A 21,168-nucleotide genomic window follows, 5' to 3' on the forward strand; every position below is an offset into this window, starting at 1 on the left:
GCAGTAGTGTGTCTTGATGCCATAAATATATCCATAATATTAGTTATTTTATTTTTCCACATTCCTATAGTTTTATTAAATGCAAGTTATTTTTCCCCAAAGTGTAAAAAAGTAACTATAATTTTAGATTGCAGGGGAGAACCATTTAAGCTTCCTTAATACACATAATACTATATGTTTATTTAGTCTAATAAATGTAGATATAATTTTTGCTGCAGTGTTGGGCTGTGTAAAAAAGGCAGTTTTTCATTATTTTCTCATAACCAAGCCACAAGGTACAATGTAAATGTATATTTAGTGTGGACAATGGTGTTGGGGTATTTTGTTTAATTAATCTTCTGTGATGAGTTGCATACATTAAAAAATAATACCAACAGTAGAATTACACTACTTTGTTTCTGGATGTACGCCTGCATTAAAAAAAATCTACATCTCAGCCACCCTGTTTGGGGCATTGTACAACTAACGTCAGGTTTTGATGGTTGGTATATCTTGCATTGAGATTAATTGCACACTTTGCTGTGTACAAGGTTTGTTTTACGTAGCTGTCTTTCTGATTCACCTATAAGAATAGAGACAAGAAAGCAGAGTGAGTTAAAGGTTTATGGAAATTGCCCATCTTGGTTTTCAAGTGAGGACATTGATTGAATTCAGAGCCATCCCAGACGGTCTATAGATTGACTTTACATTATACAGCCTGTCTCACTGTGTCCTTCTAGACATTGCAGAAAGTCAGCACTTTTACTGGAAGTTTATCGTGAGCTTTGCATATCTACTTCCTAGTAAAATAACGATACTTCACCTGTCCTGTTCCTAGCCAAAAGCTTCCAGCAATATTTCTTTATATTGCTTAAAAAACAATGTTGGATACACAAGCCACATCTGTAATCTTTACAAAGACTTTTCATTTTAGATAAGTCACAGACTGTAATACCTTAGAAGGGTTAGTGGATACACACTGTGTGCATATAATTATGGGAGATAGGCACTATAGAAGGAAGTCTTTCCAGGATACACATACTGTGTGTGCACAGCATTTTGGCAGATACGCACTTTAGAGAGAAGCGACTGGACAAGACTCACTTTCACCCTTTATTTCTTAACCCCTTAAGGACACATGACATGTGTGACATGTCATGATTCCATTTTATTCCAGAAGTTTGGTCCTTAAGGGGTTAAAGGGGCACTCCAGGCTCCCAGACCACTTCTGCCCATTGGAGTCGTCTGGGTGCCAACTCCCACTGCCCTTAACCCTGCAAGTGTAATTATTGCAGTTTTCATAAACTGCAATAATCAACTTGCAGGGTTAACTCCTCCTCTAGTGGCTGTCTACTAGACAGCCACTAGAGGGCACTTCCATGTTTATAGCACATGAAAAGTGTGCTATAACGTCGCTGGACCCTCACGCTATGTGAGGACCTCCAGCGTCGCTGAAATCCCCATAGGAACACATTGAAAGCATTTTGTTTTACTGGCACTGAAGAGTCCCTTTAACCCCTTAAGGACCAATCTTCTGGAATAAAAGGGAATCATGACATGTCACACATGTCATGTGTCCTTAAGGGGTTAAAGAACCACTAAAGTCACCCAGACCACTTTTTATCAATGAAAGGGTCTGGGTGCAATGGAGTGTCCTTCAAACCCTGCAATGTAAAACATTGCAGTTTTTTTTAGAAACTGTAATATTTACATTGGAAAGTTAAAGGCACGCTCCACTGCCCAAATAGAAAAAAAAGAATAAAAATCAATAAGTAGATATACCCTGAATGAAAACATGCATGCATTTAATTATGCCTTTTTTTTCATCGGGGGTATATCTAACCACAACTTGCAATAGCTACAGATCTCTTGTCTGCAGCCTTTTCAAGCCTTCTCCTTCGTACCCCGCCCAGGCAAACAACCAGGATGTAATGGACCAGTTGTCTGATTTACAGTCATGTGGGTGTTACAAGGTTCATTTATAATAATGCCATTTTTTAAAAAAAAAAATTTTTAATTCTTTATTTTTGTTGTGCACAATAGTAACATACCGCTCTGGTGCGCCACAACAGCGATATCAGGATAAGTTTAGAAAACATTTGCTATACAGGTTGTGACATATGTTAGTCAGGCACATTTTTAAGTTATTAGGATTAGTATTTCAACAGTGTAGATTCTCGCTTGAGTAATTATAAAACATCATTAATTAAACTCTGTGTGTCAGGTGATGTGGACTAAGGTTAGGTAAGCATACAGATACTGAACCTGACTATTTGCTAGTCAATGCCCTATTTTCTTCAGGTATTGCTTTAAAAAAAAAATCGCTAGACACAAGAAATGAACAAAGAAAATCCGCTGAGAACAGATAGCTATTACCCTCCACCCTGACCAGCTATGCTAAACAGAGTAAAAAATTAACTAAATGAGCTGAGAGTGCTACAGTGCTATGGCTAAATAAATTGACGCTGGGACTCTCTGTCAATCATTCCTCTTAGCTAGTCTGCTTCAGGCATATGCAGACAATTGAGTATCATAAGGGTTTAGTATCTATGTTCTCAGTAAATACTTGGTGCTTATTGTCCACACAGCGGTAGTTGAGAAGGGGCTCCCAGGGTGCTGGAGCGGTGTGCCCGTCGTTAGACATGAATGTGAGTGCTTCAGCCTATGCCCATAGGAGGGAAGTCTCTCTTGGTGTCTTGATGTGCCCTGTCTTTGGTGCTTCTGTGTTGGGAGTCTGCTCTTGTAGTGACCTGTAGGATGTGCAGCCGCTTGATTGCTTGGTGTGCAGCGCTGGTTATGATGAGCTGGGTCGTGCTGCGCTTGATGCATAGTTTCAGATGAGGTGGGGTGCTTGCGTGATATGCTTGGTAGGCTATTCCACTTATGTGTATTTGGGAGTGGGAGTATCGTGGTACCTTTTCCCGCCGTGGGGATCGCAGATATCTACGTCGCCGGATGGCTGTCCTGGGAGCTTGAGGCAGGTATCTGTAGTAGCGGCGTCTCATTGCGGGTCGGGTCCATGATGCTACAGTTTTCACCGCCAGCTGGAGAGTCACTCCGCGGCTGTGCATTGTGGCCCAAAAGCTTGCGCAGATCTGGTCTAAGGCCCCCAGGAGGTATGTGGGTGGCTGGGCGCAGGTACTCTGCTTGTTAGGCCCGTGCTGGGCGGCCATTTTGGTTGTGTCTTAGTAGTTTGGTACCCTTGCCTGCTGTGTGGTCTGTTCAGCTGCCCTCTGTGCCAGTCAGATTGTCCAGTGTGGACCGGGATGTCCCCCACCGGTCCAGGGGGGGGGGGTTGGGAGATGCGAGGTCTCTTAAGGGTTCCGGTGTCGGGGAGAGCGGCCGCCTCTCCCCGGCCCTAATCCCAGTAGGCCGCACTTGGATTTCCGCTCTCGTAGCTCCGACAGGCTCCGGGGTGGTCTCGATCGGGTCCGACGTGGGTGGTGTACCCTTGGTGGTCTTCTGGCAGATTTGCCGTCGCTTTTACCCCGGTTTCTTCCCGCCAAGCAGGAGCTCGTGCTTTGTGTGTCCGCACGGCTTGGCGGTCAGGCTCCGCCCCCCATAATGCAATTTTGAATGCATTTGATTGGAGGACTTCACCAGCTCAGAGTGCATACATACGCGTGGCGTGGACATTAAAAAAAAAAAAAAGCAATCAACAGACAGTATAGGGTATAGGGGGGCAGGGAAGCCTGCAGTAAAGAAGGGAGGGGAGACAGGCTTAGAAGAGGATTAGTACGTCTGTTGCTAGGACACTGGGTGCGCTAACAAAGGATGTAACATTTATACAGATTTTATATAAGGCAGCCCAGAACAGAGGTACAAACAGAGATGCTGCACAACCAGACTCCTATCACCACGACCACTTCAAATCATTCAAGTGGTCATGATGATTGGAGTAACCCTTTCTAGTGGCACTCATGTGAGTACAGCCAGCTTCTTCCTTTAGATACATAAATGAGAAAAGGAAAGTAAAACAAGGGTTAGTTAGATTAAAAACAAAAGAAGACAGTGCCAGATAAAATTAATGTACTAAGGAGAAAAAAAAAATCTATCAGGAAAATCTATAAAAAAAAAAGGCACAGAATAGTCAAAATGATAAAATACGATAGGATATACTAAAAATTGAATAACAGGGCAGAAATAAAAAGAACAAATAAAAGTTCAAAGTAAGGTCCAATAAAATTCAGTAGAAATAAAATAACCAAAAAAGAAGATAAAACTTGCAAGGAGAAGACAACCAAGTCCTGTCAGAGGTATTCTTCTACATAGATATAAGATCAGGATTTTCTTGAAATTTATAAATGAAAAAACAGACACCTAATAGTGTAGTATATAGCAACAAAGAGTGGTTCTAGTAGATCTAAGGTTTATGTAGTTCTACTCACATTTAGTAGAGCTTTAACCAGCTCTATGATGGATAGTGTATAGTGGTATAATCTCCGCGTATAGGATACGTGAAGTGATGTGGTTGGCAGATGTCACAGCTATATGGAGACAATAGAAATAAAAACCGCAATAGTACTCACTGTAAAAAAAAAATAAAAACACGAGTATTAAATTCACATTTGTGTACTCACATTTGGTAGAGCAGGCAAACTGCTTAGTGGCAAATTCCCCACTTTGGATTCTTTAGAGTAGTCCTCACTGGAACGTTTGTTCAGTATTTACAAATGAAAATGAAGGAAATGGACCTCAGTTAGGAAAAAAAAACCAAATGAGTAATTTGTTACATGTGAGTTTACAGAGGAAGAAGTTCTATTTCAACTGTCAAAGACAAATAAGTTGATGGTGCATGATGGGATACACCCAAAGTTATTTTTATTTAACCAATCAGGAGTAGTCCCAGAAGACTGTAAATTGGCAAATGTTGTGTCCATTCACAAGAAAGGTAGTAGGGAGGAGTCAGGCAACTATAGACCAGTAATCCTTATTTAGTAGTGGGGAAAGTGGTGAAAACCATGTTAAAGGGTAGGATTGTGAACATCTAAAATCCCTTGGATTTCAAGACCAGAGACAACATGTTTACTTCAGGTAGATCATGCCAAACTAATCTTATTGGGTTTTTTTTTGAGGGGGGGGAGGCTGGGAGGTTTGGGTGACTAAAATAATACATCAGGGTGCAGTAGACATTGCTTACTTCGATTTCAGTAGGGCTTTTGACACTGTTGCACATAGAAGGCTCATCAATAAACTACAATCTTTAAGCTTGGATTCCAGTATTGTTGAATGTGTTAAGAAGTGGCTGAGTGACAGGCAACAGAGTGTTGTAGTCAAAGGAGTATATTCGAAGCAATATCTAATTACCAGTGGGGTACCTCAGGGATCTATACTTGGACCCATTCTCTTTAATATTTTTATTAGTGATATTGCAGAAGATCTTGATGGTAAGATAGGTATTTTTGCTGATGATACAAAGATCTGCAACAGGGTTGATGTTCCAGTAGGAAGCAAGAAGCCAAATGGCAAATGATTTAGGTGAACTAGAAAAATGGTAAGAGCTGTGGCAACTGACATTTAATGTGGATAAGTGCAAGATAATTCATATTGGGCGTAAAAAGCCACGGGAAGAGTATAGAATATTTGATACAGTGCTAACCTCAACATCTGAGGAAAGGGATTTCTTGGTAATTATTTCCGATGACTTAATCGTAGGCAGACAAGGCAACAGAGCAGCAGGAAATACTAGCATAATGCTTGGTTGTATAGGGAGAGTTATAAGCAGTAGAGTATAAAGAGGGAAGTGCTCATGCCATTGTACAGAACCCCGGTAAGACCTCACTTGGAGTATTGTACGCAGTACTGGAGACCATATTTTCAGAAGGATTTTGATAGTTTGGAAAGAGTTCAGAGAATGGCTACTAATCTGGTTCATGGATTGCAGGATAAAACTTACAAGGAAAGGTTAAAGGAGTTTAACATGCATCGCTTGGAGGAAAGACGAGACGGGGGATATGATAGAAACATTTAAATACATACAGGAAATCAAAACAGTAAAGGAGGAGACTATATTTAAAAGAAGAAAAATTACCAGAACAAGAGGACATTGTCTTAAAGGAACACTATAGGGTCAGGAATACAAACATATTCCTGACCCTATTGTGTTAAAATCACCATTCAGGCGGCTTGCCAACCCCCTCCTTAGCCCCCTTAGAAGGGGTTAAAACTCACCTTATTTCCAACCCGGTGCGGGTCTGCCATGCTGGCCATGCCCTAAGTCCGCCCCCTCGGTGACATCATCAGAATATACAATTTTTAGTCAATCCAATGTTTTCCCTTAGGGAAATCGGCCAGGAATCAGGATGGGGGAATGGTCAAATACCGTTTTGGCCAATCAGCACTTCATCATAGAGATGGGTTTGACACGGCAGGAAGAGAGTGGATTTAGGATAGAGACACAGCAGGAATGAAGTGGATAGTGACATGGCAGGAAGGGAGTGGATAGTGACATGAAAGGAAGGGTGTGGATTGGGGTAGAGACACGGCAGGAAGGGATAGTGTAATAGTCCTTAAGAGAACACTATTGGGTGAGGAACACAAACATGCATTTCTGACCCTTTATTGTTAAAAACACTACCTACCTCCACTAGGTATAGAAAAATCTTACCTTTATTCCAGTCTTCTGGCGCTGGCTCTGTTGAAGCAATGCATCTCTATTCACTGTCACCATGCACAGGTAGAGACACTAAATGTCAGTCACACTGTGCCGCACTAACCCAGCAAGCACCTGTAGTAGCCATCTGAGGAGTGGCCACTGAGGGGGACCCAAGGCAGATAATAATTTAACAATGTTTACCACTTACAAGAGATCTATGCAATGGAGGGTTAATAGTACAAATTTCCATGTAATAGTATAGTCTACAAGGGGAATAATTTTAATACCTTATTGAGGTTGTGTAGTAACTCACAGATTGTTGAAATAGTGATTGTAATTGTAGTCCATTGAAACAATACAAGCAGGAGTCTGGTTCATGACGTATCAGATACCTGAGAGCTCAAGAAGCAGCTTTTGTATAGCAAAGTTACAAAATAACAGAGTGATACAAAGTTGCTGTATCTTCCCTAACTAGGCTTGCTGCATTGTCAGTGTGAGGGCAGAGATTCGTCACTGATGACATTTGGACAAGGCAGAGCAGCTTCAGGATAATGACAAAATCAGTAAGGTGACCTAACATATTCCTGCACCCCAAGGAGTGCATTACATGGGCAAACCTTGAGGTTTATCAGGATATATTCTGTGGAATGAAGCAACCAACCTTGGTGCATGAACATCTTTAGCATCTTCCTCTAGGTTCATAACCCTTCCATCTATTCAAGTACTGTAACGTGCCACGATGGAACGTAAATTAAGAATTGTATGGACTTTGTATTCTTCTTCATCTTTTATGATAATGGAATCCGTATAGTTTTCTTAAAAAAAGGGAATTCTTTAAAAAAAAAAAAAGTCAGGTGTATGTATCTGTAGGAGAGACATGAAATACAAAATGTAATTTGATTGAAGGTGGTAATTTCAACTTAACAGCAACATCGTTTATTATGCTAATAGCAAATGGTACAATGAAAAGAGAGCTGAGTTTTTTGGAAGGGCGTGTAGTGTTTTGTGGAGAGCCATACTGTCACAGTTCTCACCGTGCTATACAGATGGCCAGACGTTGCAATCCCATAAGTACCCAGCAGGGGATTTGAACCTGGGCATTTTACTGCCCCGAGCCTGCTACTTACCTCTGAGCCACAATTCAGCTCATGCATCAGCCTGAAGTCGAATCTTGACTTATACCTAGCACTTGGGGGCTGGGCTTTACCCGTGACTGCTCCTGTCAATCTCAGTCCACCTGAAGCAGATGCCTAATTAGCCAGGTAAAAGACACTGCGTCTCCCTGAAGGAAGTGTTAGTTTATTGACTCTGGTTCTCGTTATTTGTTCCTGTTATTGTGTATCCTGATCGTGTGTTCTTCAGTTTTATCCCAGCTCCTGACCTTGGCTTATCTCAACGTTTACTCTGACCTCTGGCTTCCCCTGACTTCAGCTATACCTTGACTACCCTTCTGCTTGTCCTTGCCTGTACTGTGACTTGAAACACTATTACTGCACAGCCCCGGTGCACAGACTCACAGCCCAGGTGGCTTCTTACCTGGTCACCTTGGACTGTTTTTATTTGCAAGGGTGAGCGTATAACCCTGCACGTCGGACTCCACACCAGGTGAGATCCTGACACATACAGTATCTTCTATCTTATAAACTGGGGAAGGTCATCTTCCTTTATCAGAGAAATGTTTTTTTTTAATAGACTGTTAGGATTTAAGATTTTCTTTTAGTGTTTGGAAAATTTTAGTAATGTCATCAATATGGACGTTTACAGAAGAATTAGTACTGTAAGTAAGATTAGTTCGTATTTGTGGTGGAGCTCCAATAGAGTATCTCTGCCAAAACCTCACTTCAGAGTATTCTCCAGAGTATAAGCCCACCCAAACATCAGTCGAGACTTGATGATGGGTGAAAATAGGAATCTTTATTAGGTTTCAATGCACATATTTATACACAGACCTCTGGCAGGGGGTCATCAAGTAAAACAATGGAGATCCCCCCCATGCACATAAATGTCAACATTAGTAAACCACACACATATGGTATCCCCAAATAGCGCCATGATCCATCGCAGGGTGACCGAGCTACATACAATTTAAGTTTCAACAGGTTGTGCCAAAGTACCTATCCACTCGGCAGTTCCACAGAGTTTCTAGGTTTGTGGCAGTCTAATAGCTGATTAGTTTGTGTGAGTCTAGTTTTCTTGGTCACCCTGTGCCCCCGATCAGCACAGGGTGAGTTAGACAAAGGAGGTGACAGGAAGCTGAGAAAGGGAGTTCCCCATGAATATGCCATTACCTCTATTCCATACTCAAACCTACCCCCATATGTCCCTATTCTCAGGGGTTTACCGTGACACCCACACATTCCAACAGTAAATCTGGAACCCCACGTTTCCACCCCAGAGTAGTAGGATGAATATTGTAGGTGGAATAAAATGGAGTCATGTTGCTGCTTGAGGGTACAGAATTATTATATGCAAATTCAACAAGGGGCAAAAAAGTTCCATCATCTTGAAGATATGTACAATAACAATGGAGATATTGTTCCAAACATTGATTTACTCTCTGTTTGACCATTTGTCTGTGGGTGATACCAAGCTGATAGATTATGGTTTAAAGGACCACTATAGGCACCCAGACCACTTCAGCTTAATGAAGTGGTCTGGGTGCCATGTCCACCTAGGATTAACCCTTTCTGCTGTAAACATAGCAGTTTCAGAGAATTAGGGTTAATCCGTTAATCCAGCCTGCTAGAGGCGCTTCCGCTCGTGTGATTTTCACAGTGAGAAGACGCCAGCGTCCATAGGAAAGCATTGAGAATGCTTTCCTATGGACTGACTGAATGCGTGCGCGGCTCTTGCCGCGCATGCGCATTCAGCCGATGACGGGAAAGGAGGAGGAGAGTCTCCAGCACCGAGGTAGCCTGGTGCTGGAGAAAGGTAAATGTGTAACCCCTTCCTCCCAGCCCGGCGGTAGTGGGACACTGAGGGTGGGGCCTCAGGGCACCATAGTGCCAGGAAAACGAGTATGTTTTACTGGCACTATAGTGGTCCTTTAATTGAAAAGAGGAACAAAGTTATTTTCCAAAATAAGTGATTTAAACTTGATTCCACGATCAGAGATTATTTCACAAATGAGTCCATGTAATTTAACGATATTGGATACGAAGTTCGTAGCATTTTCATTGGATGTAGGAATCTTTGGTAGAGGTATGAAATGAGACATTCGTAAAATGATCAACATTTCTGCAATGGTAGTTTGTTTTTGAGATAGGGGCAATTCAACAATGAAGTACATAGAGATAGATTTCCAAGGTCTGTAAGGTATAGTCAGATTCATCAGGGATTGCAGAGATTTGGTTTTGATTTTTGACCTACTGGACAAGAAGAACCTTATTTCAAAACAGAATCAAGTAGCTGTGGCTACCAAACATGTCTACAAGCTAATGCAAATGTTTTCTTACATGCCAAGGATCATCATGGACCAGTTTCAAGGCCTCCACATGTAGAAAAAATGGAAACATGTACTGTATCATTCTTTAAGTAAACTTCATCTCGTTTTATTTAATTAAAGATGGTTTGACTGGCAAAGCCATTTCATTCATAGGTATTTTTTTTTATTTGGTCACTGAATTGTGATGTTATTACAATGAATTTGGTGGCTGGGAGTACTGAGGTAGGACATAGTCTTATGTTTTCTGAGATAGGTAGGATCTAGACAAATAATCAGCTTTTTTTCTCATTAAACAAGGTTCGTATACTAATTAGATGGTCTTATGAATCCCTTGCTTAGATTTTGTTCTAAATAGTCCTTGAACATCTTGAATTCGGCATCTGAGAGTGGATACATATATGTGTGAAAGGCAGAGATGTTCTGAGAAGGATACTTTTAGGCAAATCATAAATCCTGTATGGAGGTAAGGATTCAGTTTTTTGTTTTTTTAATTTACTGACTTTGTTCTTAAATTCTATATACTGTTTAGATATTGAGCCCTCGTTTGTGATATGTAAAAGGGAGGAATAAGAAAAACACATTTCCTGACAGTAAGTGGTGACTGGTGGGGTTATGCAGAGTCAACCAATCCGTACCTAATATAACAGGAAAGGTCAGTGATTTAACTACATCAAAATATAAGATGAATTCAGTATCTCTTTTGTTTGTGGTCCTTTGCAAAGGGCTGGTTTTCTGTTTTATGGGACCTGAAGGCATGAAAGAATGATCAACCACTTGAAAAGAAACAAAAGTATCTTTAATTCTGTCAGTAGTGTATGATCTTGGTTTTAATGCAAAAAGTAGCTTGCATGAATTGTAAAATTCACTATATGTTGCAGTCACCTGAAAATCTTTCAGGAAGACAGGCAACAGGTTCAGGAGCATCACGAAAAGTGCCTCTAGTAGTGGGAGTGAAGAATATCAGATTTTGGATTTCTCTAAAATAAGACAGGAGACGCTCATTAGCTTTTGTAATTCCTGCATGCCTTGTAGCCCGCCTCTGCACTTGTGCCATAATATCCTTCTTTAGAACAGGTGCCCAAAATTGCACAGCATATTCAATATGTGGTCTTACCAGTGATTTATAAAGAGGCAAAATTATATTCTCATCCCAAAAATGAATGCCCTTTTCAATGCATGACAATACCTTACTGGCCTTAGCCACTGCTGAGTGACATTGCATATTGTTGCATAGTTTGTTGTCTATAACAATTCCCAAGTCCTTTTCGTGTGTTGTTATCCCTAATTCGCTTCTATTAAGGGTATACGTTGCTTGTGTATTCTTTACGCCGAAGTGCATAACTTTCCATTTTTCAACATTAAAATTCATCTGCCATTTGAGTGCCCAGTCCCCCAGTCTAAATCCCTCTGCAGCAAAGTAATATCTTGCTCACGTATTATTTTACAGAGTTTTGTGTCATCTGCAAACACTGAAACATGACTTTCAATGCTTTTTTCAAGATAATTTATAAACATGTTAAATAGAAGAGGTCCCAGAACAGAACCCTGAGGGACATCACTTGCCACCTCTGTCCAGCTTGAAAATTTACCATTAATGACAACTCTTTGTACTCTATTTCAAAGCCAATGTTCTACCCAAGAACAAGCATTTTCATCTAGACCGATTTCCTTGAGTTTGCACACTAATGGAACTGTATTAAATGCCTTGGCAAAATCCAAATAGATCACATCCACTGCAACACCCTGACCTATACTTCTACCTACTGCTTCGAAGAATGCAATCAAGTTACCGTATATACTCGAGTATAAGCCGACCCGAATATAAGCCGAGGCCCCTAATTTTACCCCAAAAAACTGGGAAAACTTATTGACTTGACTATAAGACTTTCTAAAAATTTCTAAATAAAATTAGATCCTAAAAAAAATTATATTAATTGAATATTTATTTACAGTGTGTGTATATGAATGCAGTGTGTGTGTATATGAGTGCAGTGTGTGTGTATGAGTGCAGTGTGTGTGTATGAATGCAGTGTGTGTGTATGAGTGCAGTGTGTGTGTATGAGTGCAGTGTGTGTGTATGAATGCAGTGTGTGTATGACTGCAGTGTGTGTGTATGAGTGCAGTGTGTATGAATGCAGTGTGTATGTATGAATGCAGTGTGTGTGTATGAATGCAGTGTGTATGAGTGAGTGCAGTGTGTATGTATGAATGCAGTGTGTGTGTATGAGTGCAGTGAGTGTATGACTGCAGTGTGTGTATGACTGCAGTGTGTATGTATGAATGCAGTGTGTGCAGTGTGTATGTATGACTGCAGTGTGTGTATGAGTGCAGTGTGTGTGTATGAGTGCAGTGTGTGTGTGTGTGTGTGATGCAGAGTGTGATGCAGAGCCTTGGTGGGGGGGTGGGCATTTAAAAAAAAAAAAAATTATTATTATTTTAATTTCTTTTGTTATATTATTATTTATTTATTTTTATTATTATTATTAATTTATTTATTTTTCGTCCCCCCTCCCTGCTTGATACATGGCAGGGAGGGGGGCTCTCCTTCCCTGGTGGTCCAGTGGCATTGGCAGTTCACCTTCCGCCTCCCTGCACTTCCGGGTTCACTGTGAAGTGCAAGGAGACGGATCAGACCTGATCTTTTCCCTGTAAAAAAAAAAATAAAGTTTAATTACTGACTACAGTGATCAATTGGCAGGGATTACATTTTACTATGATCTAATTTCTTTTTTTTTTTTTTAACCCTCGGGGGTTAAATTTATTTTATTAATTCATTTAAGTATTTTAAAATGATAAATTTAACTAGCTGGGGTGGGTGGAAGTTAGTGGGGAATTGGGGGATTTTGTGTTAGTGCTGCTTACTGCTAGTTAGGGGTTAACGGTAAAAAAAAAAAGCTTAGAAAAATGTTAAATCTGTAAAAAAAAGTTTTAAGAAAGTTTAGAAAAGTTTAAAAAAATAAGCAAAACAAAAGTTTAAAAACAAGTTTTAAAAAGTAAAAAAAGTTTGAAAAAGTAAAAAAAAATACATTTAAAAACGCTCATTACCACTACATCTGGAACAAACTAAAAAAAGTTTGAAAATAAGCTTTAAAAAGTTAAAAATTAAGTGTAAGAAAAGTTTTAATAATGTTTAAGTAAAAAAAAAAAAGAAACCCTTTACCCAGTCGAAATAAAAATTAACCCCTTCCCTGCCAGTCGATCGCTGCCTACAGTGATCAAAATACAGATCACAGTATTAAACTGTGATCTAATTTTTTTAACCCCAGATGATTAACTTTTATTTTTTAACCCTCAGGGCTTCAATTTATTTAATTTTATTTAATTAACTAATTTAAATATTTTATTAATATATATTTTGCTAGCTGGGGTGGGTGGGAGTTATGGGAAAATGGGGAATTTACTGTTAGTGCTGCTTACTGCTAGTTAGGGGTTAACGGTAAAAAAAAAGCTTAGAAAAATGTTAAATCTGTAAAAAAAAGTTTTAAGAAAGTTTATGAAAGTTTAAAAAAATTAATAAGCAAAACAAAAGTTTAAAAACTAGTTTTAAAATGTAAAAAAAGTTTTAAAAAGTAAAAAAAAATACATTTAAAAACGCTCATTACCATTACATCTGGAACAAACTAGAGAAAAAAATGATCCCACGCCAAGGTTAAAAATATGAATTACCCCAGGGTTTATTCTTTAATAAATAGTATGTGTTTGTGGTGAAGTTTCAATAACCAACTATCTAAACTACTCCAAATTGGAACATGGACACAGTGTAAAACTTCAAAGTTAGAAAAAAACGGAATGGCTGCGTCTCAAATGTGCCCCTTCAACATCCACATATACCTGGCAAAGGTACATACGGGGGTATTGCTGTACTCAGACCACATAGCTGAGCAACATATGAAGTATTATACAGTCGTAGCACACATAAGGCTTGCAAAATATACTGTGCAGGGGGCGGGGCCGGGCCGACTGGACGCCATGAACATGGGCTCCAGCACTAACCCGAGCCAAAAGGCATACGAAACCACTCCTGGCTGCTTAAAAGTCGGACACGACCGCAATGCACAGGGAGCAACCCCGGCACATCACTGCCGCCGACGTTAAACGTATCGCAAGCCGGGCCGGCAACAGAGGCCTTGCGCGACCTACACGCGGCAGAGCACCAGACCGCCCGCGGCCGCAACACGCGGCAAGGAGCTGCAAAGAGGCACAACCCCGGATCGGGAGAAACCGCACAGCTGAAACCCCACCCCAGGCCCGGGGCGCGGCGCTGCCCCCCCCCCTGGCCGGCGGGGGTCATCCCGGCTGCATGGCGGCGACCCGCGACACGACGGGGGTTACCGTGTGGAGTCCACACTGGCCGCCTACACTGGCAAAGGCTGTGGAAGAAACAGCAAGCCAGCAGAAGAAAGACAGCGACATACGGATCTCAAACTGCTCATCGTCTGACAAAACGGCCCACCAAGAGTCATGAGATGACCAGCACTGAAATGGAGGCGCTTCATTACAGATTCATTCACCCAGAGGGCTGTAGCGCAACTTACCATGGGGCACTGGCATAGACGGCTCGTGCAGGCCCAGACGATACTGAGCACCGGGCGGAACGCCCGCGCCGCTTACACAATGACCAGAGCAGTGAGTACCCCGGTCTCTGGGTATGGGAGGTCCCCGGAGAATCCTGTCCCCACTGTCGTGAGGCGGGAGTGTGGCCGGGGGGGTAGTGTACCAGCATTAAGTGTGATGCCGACACTGGGAGAGACACGGGAGTGCCTGCTCCATGGGGAACAAAGTGATACTGGGGAGGTGCAGGGGGCGGGAGGGCCACGGACTTTGTGGTGGGGTCTCGTGGATAATCTCAGCCCCTGAGTGCCCACAGTGCCGCGGAGGACCCGGCCAGTGGGCGGGGGCCAGCGTGGGTGTGACGGGCGGAGGCTTGGCGATCTGAGGACTGCACCGAAGCTGAGACATGTGAGGCCTCCTTCAGACTGCCATACAAGTTATAACCAGCCTTTTTTTTTTTTCTTCTGTTCTTTTTTCCTTCCGTTCATTTTGATTGCCCTATATATTTTCGCTATAAATTTGCAAGGATGGTATGGGAGCGTTTTCTGCATCAAAGTATCAAATATCGCATAAGCTCCACTAGATGGCTGCCACCTATCTCGCAGACCAACAGCACTTATTTTTTCTACACATGCTGCATCAGTGTTGGTTTAATTTTTATGCTACGTGTAAGCCGTCTGTTTACGCAACGTTTAAGTTACTACTATTAATGCATATATTATAGGCATTCATAATATCTATGTTAGAGTCACAATAGACTAGGCACTATTTGAACACATCTTATGATAGGTCTGTGTACCTAATCACTTGGGTTATCAATCCACAAGGGAACACGTCACCCCTATCCACTCGCTGCATAATTACCACTGCATAGTTACTACTGTATATGTTGATTATGTTAATGTATGTACCGCGACTTAAACCTGAATATGTTCTCCACGTTACATGGCCTCAGCGGACATAGGCTACATGTTAGCCATTGTAATCAACTTATTGACAAACCAAATGCAAATATGGCGCATGGCACAACCTATAGTGAAATTGTCCACAGGACGTCACAAGTGGCTTCAGCAAGCACATACTAAATTGGTGCCCTATAGTACCCAGAGGCTATCTGGTACGCTGCTGTAATTAGTTATATATCTTCCGACCCATATTATACTTACAATAGAAAGGCAAAGTATACTTAATTACATATACGGTTACATATACTGAAAGCTCTACCACATGCTTAGTTAGACACAACTTGACTGCGTAGTGCCATATGAGGCCCCATTTTGAACTCAACCGATGCAGGGAAAAAAAGAAACATATGAAAAATGTCCAAAACTATAGGGCTATAATATGCTATGACAAACTTGCCCGCATATCTATTCATGTTTTTCCATAACAAATGCATTGTTGACGCTTTACCCCCTGCGTGGGAAAACTGCTTATTGTGTTGACCTCAATAAAAACAGATTTAAAAAAATCTTTGTGTGTCAAAAAGGCAGTTTTAAAAAGTAAAAAAAAATCATTTAAAAACGCTTATTACCACTACACTTGGTACAAGCTAGCGGAAAAATGATCCCACGCTAGGGTTCAAAATATACCTTTTAAAATACCCTGGGGTGTCTACTTTAAGAAATGGTAGGCCTTTGTGGGGTAGTTTGAATTTAAAACCTGTGAAGATGCTTGGAAATTGCACATAGGCCCAGCATCAAAATTCAAAGTTCTGTAAAAACTGATATGGCTTGGTCTCCTATATGGCACTGGAGCTTCACGAAATAGTGCCAAAGACATTCATTGGGGGTGTCTTTTTACTCAGAAGACTTAGCTGAGCATAATTTGGGGGTTTTGAACTTAGTGGCACATATGAAATATACAAGATGCCCAGCAAAAATGCGATCTGTATGTAAAAAACGCACAAAATTATTTTTTACCACATACTTTTGCATATATTGGTGAAAAAATGGGGGCATGTTAAGGCACAATATGCACCTTATGAGATACCCTGGAGTGTCTATTTTTACAAATGGTAGGCCTTTGTGTTTTTTTTTTTTTGAATAGTCAAACTACTATAATACCCCAAATGGAAGCATAGGCTCATTAAATCCATCTCTCAAAATTCTACTGTGAATACTGAAAATGACAGGTCTCCTATATGGCACTGTAACTTCATGAAATAGTGCCAAAGATATACAATGGGGGTGTCATTTTACTCAGCAGATGTAACTGAACACAAAATAAAACTTTGTACAGGAATAGCACACACCAACTTTACAAAATACACATGAGAATTTCTTTGTTATAAGTTTATGTGCCAAAAACCAAAAAAAACACACAATTTTACTCCTATATTTAGCAGAGGTTGGCGGTGAAATGGCTACGTAGAAAGTGTCAAACAACCTTAGGTAAACAGCCCGTGATGTCTACTTTATATGAATATATATATACCTTTGTGTGTCAATTTTGTTTTCTTTTATGGCTATTAAGCTTACAAGACAAACATACCAAATTCTAAAATCGCTCCACATTAAAAGTTTATTTTACTCCTTGTCCTTTGTGACCTGTAACTACCAAAAAAACCTTAAAATCCCAGACACATTATATATTCTGTAAATCAGAACAACTAAATGAATTTATTTTTAATTACTTTCCTTAACCTGCACTAATTGTGCACACATTGTTATTGCATAAACTGTAAAAAAAAAAACCACAAAATGTTTAATTATTTTTGCATTTTTCTGTATTTCTTTATAATAAATAAGCATATATATATATATATATATATATATATATATATATATATATATATATATATATATATATATATATGTTACATCAAATGAAAGCCCTTTCTGTCCTTTTAAAAACGGTGTATAATATGTGTCGGTGCAATAAATTAGTAAAATGCAAATTGCAGTTGAACGTAAACAGCAAAAAAATGCTGTTGTCATTAAGTGAAAGACAAGCTTCTGAAGCTCTGTCCTTAAGGGGTTAACAAGTTTAAAAACGTAATTCCTTTTGCTGAGCTACTAGTCCCTCTGTCCCAATTTATGTCCGGGTAATTAAAATCTCCAATAATTAAAGTTTTACCCAGATTTGCAGCTTTCTCAATTTGCTCAAACAGCTGTTGTTCCTCGTCAATATTATTATTATTATTTTATTAGTTATATAGCGCCAGTAAGTTCCGTAGCGCTGTACAATGGGTGGACTAACAGACACATAATTGAGATCAGACCACTGGACGTACAGGAACAGAGGGGTTGAGGGCCCTGCTCGATGAGCTTAGATGGTAGAGGGAGTGGAGTATAGTGACACAAAGGGTTAAAGTAGGGGAATTAAATAGTTTGTTAGAGAAGGGTTTATTGAGTGCTGGGTAGGTCATTTTTGACAGTTGCAGGAAGGGAATCATGGGGTGGAGGATGAGAAACCTGCTGACAGTTTAATTGATACGCTTTAATGAAGAAGTGAGTTTTCAAAGATTTTTTGAAGGAGTGGAGGCTGGGTAAAAGTCTGATTGAGGAAGGGAGGGAGTTCCATAGAATAGGTGCAGCCCTGGAGAAATCTTGAAGGCGAGCATCAGAGGTGGGGATCCGGGCAGAGGATAGGCGTAGGTCTTGGGCTGAGCGCAGGGTTCTCAACGAGATATATTTGTGTATGAGGGAGGATAAGTATGTTGGAGCAGCATTATGTTGGGATTTGTAAGCAAGCGCCATATTAACATTAGGTGGTTTATAACATATCCCAACCAATAGTTGATTTCCCTTCTTTTCCCCCAAGCAGATATTTACCCATAAAGCTTCCACATTTTCCTCATCGCATTCCACTTGCTTAAGATTTGGCTTTAACTCACGGTTGACATACAAACATACCCCACCACCCTTCTTGTTTTTCCTATCCTTCCTAAATAACATGTACCCATTTAAGTTAACTGTCAAGTCATGTGTCTCATCCCACCATGTTTCATTTATGCCTATTATATCGTATTGTTTAGTGTATGCTATTGCCTCTAGTTCTCCCATTTTGTTATTTAGGCTCCTTGCATTAGTAAGCATACATTTAATATAATGAGTCACTTGTACTTTTTGTGAATTATCAACATTACATACCTTCTCTGTTCTGTGCTTTCCCCTCCCCCCATCTCCACCCCCCTTATACTGAGCTAAAGCCCATCTCCTTTCTGTCCTATCTCCATTTTGTAGATTGCTATGACCCTCCCCCCCCCCCTACTACTAGTTTAAAATCTCCTCGAACCTTCTAGCCATCCTATCCCCCAGAGCTGCAGACCCTCTCCCGTTTAGGTGCAACCCATCACTACTATAAAAGTTGTACCCAAGCGCAAAGTCGACCCAGTGCTCTAAAAACCCCAAACCCTCCTTCCTGCACCAAGACTTCAGCCACGTATTTACCTCTCTAATCTCCCGCTGCCTTTCCACTGTAGCGCGTGGCACAGGTAATATCTCAGAGAATACCATCTTAGAGGTCCTTTTCTTAAGTTTGTCACCTAATTCCCTATAGGTGCCTATTAGTTCTTTTAAGTATTGGGTTTACCAAAGATTTGGGAGGAATTTTCTAAGAAACAGACAATATGAAAGAGGTAAAATGCATTTTTTCCCCCACATTATTCTTACTGGTGGTAAATACCTGACAGATCTTGGTCTTGGATCTGTTTATACACTATTAGTAATATGTAGCATGTCAAGCTGTAGCTTCACAGTCAGCACCCCTATTTCTGATGCTTAAACTTCCAGCTTTGTAAGGATATGCTGCATTACTACATGTCAGCCATCGATGGACAGTTTGAGTTTCCCTTCTTAGCTAGTAGTTGGTTCTTTTCAACCTTAACATGAAAAGGACATTGTTTGCTCAGTATTAGACATGATGCTGCAGACAGTGTTCTTCTAAAGCTTTATACAAAATGTCTTCAATGGAAAATAATATAAATCTCCATGTCAAGGAAAGTACTGCAACAACAACTTACGACACCTTCCTGGGACACAAATTTAACATTCTGCCAGCTATCTGATTAAAATCACCCTAGAAAAAAAACGATTCACTTAAAAATGGGCTTAGTTAATGTCAGCAACTAAAGATAGTGCTTTTCTGGCGAGACTCCCAGCCAAAGCAGATTCAGGGTCATTGGTTTGTCGAATAGAAACTTCCTTCTCATTCATGGCTCTCGTACCGTCCAGGCTAGCTGAGAATGTACATATTCTTTATGATGTTTAAAGGGACACTATCGGCTTCAAAACCAGTTTTGTTATAATGATCATGCCAGTGCAGTCTCACTTCTCAATTATCTGCCATTTATTAATCAAATCACTTTTGTTTCTGTTTATAGCATCCTAGTCACACATCCCCTGGCTGTGATTGACACAGCTTGCATGAAAAAAAGGTTTCTTGTTCAATCAGATGTTAACTTGCTTTCAAAGTTTTTATTTCCTAATATGTAAATTAGACTTTAATCAAACACAGGAGGCTCCTGTAGGGTCTGGAAGGCTATTACCAGAGCAGGAGATACATTCTAAATTAAACAGACTGTGCAATAAAGGAAGTTTAAACTTTAGATCTCACTTTACAGTAATTGTTTAGGAAGGTTGTGCCAGTCACATGCAGGGAGGTGTGACTAGGGCTATATAAACAAAGTGATTTAACACCTAAATGACAGAGAATTGAGCAGTGAGACTGCAGTGGCATGATCTATACACCAAAATTGCTCAATTAAGCTAAGGTCGTTTTGGTACCTGTAGTTTCTCTTTAACCCCTTAAGGACACATGACATGTCTGACACGTCATGATTCCCTTTTATTCCAGAAGTTTGGTCCTTAAGGGGTTAACAGATACACCACAGTATGTTTGTTTTAACCACATAGAAATTATCTGGCAAAGTGAATGTAAAGAATATGTTCTTTCACTCAGCTAAAGCTGGCCTTCTGTTGCCTTCCATGTTATAGGAAAAAACAGCTGGGATTTAAATCTTTCCATGTAACTTATCAAACAAACATGTGTGTGGGCATTGATTAGCAAACCAACAAAATCAAAATCATAGTGTCAGCCCTGGAAATGACCAGTAACAATTACAAAGCATTTCTTGGACATCGCAGGATTTGGTACGCACCATCGCGGGATTTGGTTCCTTCTTCCTGCTGGAACAGAAAGAGAGAGTGGACAGAATATAGAGGGACAGCATAAAGAGGGACAACATAAAGAGAGAAGGGACAGAATAAAGAGAGAAGAGACAGAATGAAGAGATGAAATGAACAGTATGCCATTTGCAATAAACTTTGCATAAAATAGTTCATTTGCATTCAATTTTAATGGTTCAAAGAATGTCAGGCAAAATGGTTGGCCCTCATGCATGTGCACTTCATCAAATCTGGCCCTCTTTGAAAAAAGTTTGGACACCCCTGGCTTAGATCATCAGTAATGAAAATCTCAGCTACGGGTGAAGCTGCAGCAAGGCAGGTGCAGCCTAGGGAAAAATAATTCTTATTTAATGGTTGCAGAGGCCCTAACTCCAAATTACTAGCAAGAAACTCTTACTTGTATTTTTTAAATTTTCCTTTAAATACCACTTGGGTGGTAAGCTGTAAAGATATATTGTTTATCCAAA

The 21,168-nt window shown here is 40.4% G+C and overlaps 1 long non-coding RNA gene across 1 annotated transcript in view; it reads right to left on the reverse strand.

The window, feature by feature from the left end:
- LOC134615148 (uncharacterized) overlaps positions 1–21,168 on the reverse strand; it is a 133,168-nt gene that overhangs the window by 6,537 nt on the left and 105,463 nt on the right. The window contains exons 3-4 of the long non-coding RNA XR_010091286.1: positions 4,560–4,626; positions 4,368–4,466 (exon numbers count right to left, since the gene is read on the reverse strand). This is a non-coding gene — a long non-coding RNA (uncharacterized LOC134615148). The remainder of the gene's footprint in view (positions 1–4,367; positions 4,467–4,559; positions 4,627–21,168) is intronic.

Source organism: Pelobates fuscus, chromosome 6 (assembly GCF_036172605.1).
Source record: "Pelobates fuscus isolate aPelFus1 chromosome 6, aPelFus1.pri, whole genome shotgun sequence".
NCBI classification, from domain to species: Eukaryota; Metazoa; Chordata; class Amphibia; order Anura; family Pelobatidae; genus Pelobates; species Pelobates fuscus.